The following is a 6482-nucleotide window of genomic DNA, read 5'->3' as shown; positions in this document are numbered from 1 at the left end:
GTTATATGGAGCACTAGTGCAGCAAAATCAAAATTAAGTTGGTAACAGTGAGTGGGCTGCTATAGTGAGCAGAGGTGCAACGAAGCACAACGCGCTAATTATTAAGTAGATATTATAATGGAGGACAACGACAGCACAGTGCCACCACAGCACACACCACACAGCTGCCCCCCGCCATTCAAACACTACTACATTATTCAGGCAATTTTACCCATAATTACCCACTTTTCATATTCAATGGTAACTGTAGGAAAAATTTAATGTGAAATACGTGCGCAAAGTTCGTTTGCTGCACTCAAGAAACCATTCCGCATAAATAAAACTATTGTGCAACTAGTGCGCAAAATGACAGTTTGCTGCACCGAAAGAAACGTTTACGCCCGAGCCGTAGGCGAGGGCGGAATGGTTTCTTGAGTGCAGCAGATGAACTTTGCGCACGTATTTCACATTAAGTTTTTCCTACAGTTACCATTGAATATGAAAAGTGGGTAATTATGGGTAAAATTGCCTGAAATGCATCAAATGTTTTTCTGTGTAATTTTATTATTGATAAAAACCTTAATTTATTGTCAAATTGAATAAAAATGTTGTCCTTGGTTATAATATCTAATACTAATAATTAGCGCGTTGTGCTTGGTTGCACCTCTGCTCACTATAGCAGCCACAGCAGTCACTGTTACCAACTTCATTTTGATTTTGCTGCACTGTTGCTCCATATAACCTCCTAAGTATTTTGCGTTGCCATGTTGCAAATCTGGAGTGCAGAAAAATTTTTCCCGCACTAGAGCGGAAAAGTGATTCTTTGCGTTCTGTAATCAGTGCAGCAATGGCCACTTTTCAACGTAACTGTAGGAAAAATAAATAATACATCAAATGAATATATAACATTATCTTATTAATAAATCGTATAAAAACCAATCTTCACTCCATATCTTACTACTTATTTACTGAGCAAATAGTAAATATAAAAAATGAATATAAAATGTGGTCTACATGTTTAACAATAAAATATGTAAATTATGAACAACCATTTATAATATTGAAAATTAACAATATTTGAACATTTATCTAGAAGTTATATATGATGAGATTCAATACAAACTGACAGCATTTCCATGAAGGAATGGCCTAATTGACCCCATTAAATGCCTAATTGACCCCATTAAATGCCTAATTGACCCCATTAAATGCCTAATTGACCCCATTAAATGCCTAATTGACTCCATTCAATTGAGGCTGTGCAAAGGCTAAAAATAAACTTTCTACTGGTGATAGTTTTCAAAGTTTTTTGATTTGTATATCATCAAGTTATCAAAATAAAAACGTTTTCTTAGGCAAACATTTTTTTCCGATCATTACATTTTGAGATATGAGCGCCTAAAGTCAAAACTCTTGGGACAGAACATTTCAAATTCGGTATGAGATAAATCCATGAGATTTAGAGGATAAATTCTTCATGGCATTGTTGATTGAATAAAACACAAATTTTCTGAAAATATCAATTTTTGAGAAAGTTATTCAATTGACCAAAAATAACTCAACTGAAAGTTATTGAAGAATTTATCCTCTAAAGCTGCGTTTACACCATGTTATTAACAAAATGTTAATAACCTAATCCTAATAGATTGAACATAACTTATCATACACATAATGAACATATGTGTTTATCAAGTTCCATTCAATCTATAAGGATAAAAAATGTTGATAACTTGATTCTTATAGATTCTATTAGATTGAACATAACTTATTATACACATGATGAACATAATGTTTGTCAAGTTCCGTTCAATCTAATAGAATCTATAAGGATTAGGTTATTAACATTTTGTTAATAACTTTGGTGTGAACACAGCTTTAATCTAATGGATTTATCTATTATTGAATTTGAAATGTTCTGTCCCAAAAATTTAAACTTCAGGCGCTCATTTCTCAAAAGTAATGATCGGAAAAAAGTTTTCCTGAGAAAACTTTTACATTTTGATAGCTTGATGATATACAAATCAAAAAACTTTGAAAAATATCACCATAAGAAAGTTCATTTTTAGCCTTTGCACAGCCTTAATGCTGAAAGTTTGTTGTGAATTTCACTACAATGAATTGACCAAAATAAATTTGGGATGTTATTGTCGGCTTCTACTGAATTTATTGTCAAGAAACAACTTTTATATCAATAAAACTGCTCTAGAATTAAAATGTTCTATATTATTTACATTTTTTCACAATATTTCTTCAGAATTAACAGTCGGTATTCTTCAGTAATAACACCCAATGATTCAGAACAGTTGAGAAGTGTAGTAGTCTCGCTCGAATTCGCGCTGTATCTATAAGACCATGAGACAGCTTATGAAAGGAGCGGCTAAGAAGTACGACTGAATACAAAGCGCATGCGCCGTTAAAACGGTGCATTTTTGTGTGTGTCCACAAAGTGGGAGAAGAACATCCTCTTCTCTGGGGGCCGCGGAATTGGAAATATCTGGAACTCAAAATATCAATGTTAAATGTCCTATGCTTGAAAACTGTTGCTGGGTGGAACTCCGAATATTTCTCAGACAGCGGAATTGGAAATATCCGGAACTCGAAATATGTTGCTAGGCGGAATTGGGAGTATCTGGAGCTCAAATTATTTGCTTGTCAGATGGCGGAATTGGAAATATCTGGAAATCAAAATATCGGTGTTAAAGTGGGAGTACTGGTAATGTGTTTGTTATTGAGAAATGGTTCAAGTCTGACTTATTTTCTGGAATGATATGGACTAATTAGCCCACTGGTGATTAAACCATGGAGTGTTCCGTGGTCTAGTGGATAGAGTGCTTGCGTAGCAGCATAGAGATCCCAGGTTCAAGCCCTCTCTATACCAGAAGTTTTTTAACCAGATCACTCCCGTGTTATTGGATGGGCACGTTAAACTGTCGGTCCCGGCTGAAGTATGAAAGTCATAAGGCCCATTGATGGCTTAAATTGTATATTCAGGCAGTAGGACCTTCCCGCAACGGGACTCCCCACCACCAAAAGCCATACGAATTTACTTTTTATTAGCCCACTTAGGGTAATTCATAGCTCATTATATATTAATTTTGACCGGAAATATTGGACTTTAACTTTAAACAGTAGAAACAACTTCGCTGATCTTTTTGGACTTGTTTTTCATTATCAAAATTTGGGAATAGAATATTTTGGACCTGGTCTGTCATTCTTTTTCAATTATATTCATATGATTTGCAATTGCACCAAAAATTAAATGGAAGTAATATAATATTTTTATAATATTTACAAACATGAGAGTCAGTTTCTTTCTTGTTATAATAAAGATTTTTTTATTAGGTAGGCTACATTATTGCTACTTCATTTTATAACTAATACCATAACCAACCGTGAAAGCATGAATTAAAATCATATTGGTTTATAAAATAATAGTCATGTACATATTATGCAAGTTTTCAAAACTCTGTTATCTGTTTCAACAAACAAGACTGACGACTGTTGATGTGTTGATGATTTTATTTTAGGTTAACTATAGAACCCTTCATTTGTTTTGCGATAAGTTTGTTTCATCCCACATGTACACAGTCTCGCTAATAACGATCGATATTGTGAATTCGATATATTTCCAATTCCACATACTTCCAATTCGACCAGCTGACAAAATATTTTGAGTTCCGTCGGTCTGCACGATATTCGGAGTTCCGCCTGTCAACATATTCGGAGTTCCATATAGACTACCGTATTCCCAATTCTTTTTTTTTTTTTTTTTTTTTTTTTTTTTTTATTATCCACCAATAAATAAAATTTAATGTACATTAGGTGTCGTCAAGAATAATCCCATAAAACTACTGAGCCATTATAAATATATATTATCACACAAAATAAGTATTCACTACATTGACGGGCAAATTGAAAAATTCCTCTACATTATATAATGGGTTCTCTGTTAGCAGCTTTTTAACTTGAGTTTTAAAACGGGCTTGATTCATATATCTCACACTAACAGGTAGCTTATTGAATGCCTTGATTGATAATATTGTATAATGTCCTTGAAGTTTTTTTAACCTGACAAAAGGAACATTCAGATGACATGCTTGTCTGGTGAAATGCCCGTGTATCTCAGACCTACACTCAAGAACATCCAACTCGTCCCTGACCCTGACCAGGAGTCGCATGATGTACAGGCTGAACACAGTCATAACCTCCAACGAAACAAATATTGGGCGACAGTGAGCGAGGTAGTCAGCATTGGCCATAAGCCTTACTACTTTTTTCTGAAGAAGCAGCACCCTACTAGTATTAGCTGCTCCACCCCATAGGATAAGCCCATATTGAATTAAACTCTGGAAAAACCCGAAGTAGGACGTCCTCAAATATTGCTGAGGAACAAGAGTTCTCAGACGTCTTATAAGAAAAACCACTCTACTGAGCCGACCACATAACCAGTCAATGTGGCATGTCCATGTTAATTTTGTATCTAGAATAATACCAAGTAGCTTAGCTGAAGTGATTTCATCTTTTATATTTTTCAAATTAAAAATAATTGACTTGGTTTTTTCTCGATTTAATAAGAAGTAGTTTGCCCGAAACCAAGAAGAAATGTCGTTTTGAGCATCAACCATCCTTTCCCTTAACATATCCAGATTTGCATCACATGAAAGTAATGATGTGTCATCAGCATAGCTCACTATCCTACTATCCACACTCACTCTAATATCATTTGTCATTATTATAAAAAGCAATGGCCCCAGATTCGATCCCTGTGGGACGCCATATTTCACATATCTTGGATGAGAGAAGACACCATTAACACAAACCGTCTGCCTACGATCTGTCAAATATGATCTCAACAGCTGATTGCTCTTTCCCTCAATGCCAAAGTGTTCAAGCTTAGCCAACAATATATCATGGTCAACAACATCAAATGCACGGCTCAGATCGCACATGGTTACTCCAGCAAGGCTATTCATCTCAAAACTCTTCAAAATATCCGTCACCAAACTCTCCACAGCTTCAATTGCTGACCGACCAGACCTGAATCCATACTGGGAAGATGTGAATATATTCTTGCTTTCAAAATATTCATACAATGCTATTGCCATACCAGTCTCAAAAACCTTTGCAAATATTGATCCTACTTATATAGGTCGAAAATTGGCAGGATCGTCCCAACTCCCTTTCTTATGAACTGGCACTGTCTTGGAATGCTTCAGAATGTAGGGGAAAACTGCATCGTCAATACAGGCATTAATACAATTGAATAAAAATACGACCGAAAAATGGTGATGTATTGTGTTGCATTTGGATGCAAGAATGGGCATGTTAAAGGAAATGAAATACCATTTCACAGGTAAGTCAAACATTTTTATTCTGTTAATTAATTTGAAGAAATCTTTTTGTTTTAATCTTTTTGTCTTTTTTACCTGTGAAATGAAATACCATTTCACAGGTAAGTCAAACATTTTTATTCTGTTAATTAATTTGAAGAAATCTTTTTGTTTTACATACATTTCCAATACTTCTTTCTATATTGATCAGTTTATTTGACCAAAAATAAAACAACAAATTTGGTTATATTCCTAGTAAGTTATACCGTACTGTGATAGTTTCTATGTTTATTGAAAATTTCGGCCCTCTTTATAGCATCTAAAATAAAAAACATAGTTGAAGAACAAATTAATCCTTATTCAAAAATGAATAAATAATATCTGATGCAGAAATTGTGAATGTTTCCCTACAAAGACTATAATTTATTCTATACACATTCTATGTATGATGTAATTTATGGATATAAATTTGGTGTTAAGCATCAGCATATAATAAATATAGTATATTTATCATAATATTTGTATACGGTATATTATGTAGGTACAGTAGGCGTATCATACATTTTATGTATAATATAAATTTAGTGTAAGTAGCAGCATACAATACTAATAAAATCTGATAGTATAATACTATAATCTAATAGAATCTATAAGTACGAAAAAATAACATTTAATGAATTTTGTGTAAACACAGCTTTACAATAATGATTAATAATTCTGTGTTATCATCATGAGATGACATAATTATTTTAGGTACCTACTTTTATTTTTAAAAAAATGATATTGCTATCAGCTGAATTGTAATTAATTTTTGAAATCTTCCCATTTCAAATAAATTTAATAATCGTTCAATTTACAATTATAAAATAATTTTATGTGTATAATTATATGTGTATTATTGTTTATATAATTTATAATTATAAAATAATTATTATTTAGAATATTTTACTGTTTGCTTATCATATGGTCATAATTATAATACAATTGATATAATGTTTCTTCATAGATTTCTTTGCATCATTTCTGAAACTCCCACACTGATTTGAAATGTTATCAGAATACTAGTATATTGCTATCATTACATAATTTAATAATCCTGTGTTATTGAATCATCATAATTTATTTTATTTACCTACTTTTATTGTGAAAAATAAGAGATTGGACTATGTGCCT

The sequence above is a fragment of the Nilaparvata lugens genome, chromosome 14 (assembly GCF_014356525.2).
Source record: "Nilaparvata lugens isolate BPH chromosome 14, ASM1435652v1, whole genome shotgun sequence".
NCBI classification, from domain to species: Eukaryota; Metazoa; Arthropoda; class Insecta; order Hemiptera; family Delphacidae; genus Nilaparvata; species Nilaparvata lugens.
Note: the sequence above shows the minus strand (reverse complement) of the source record.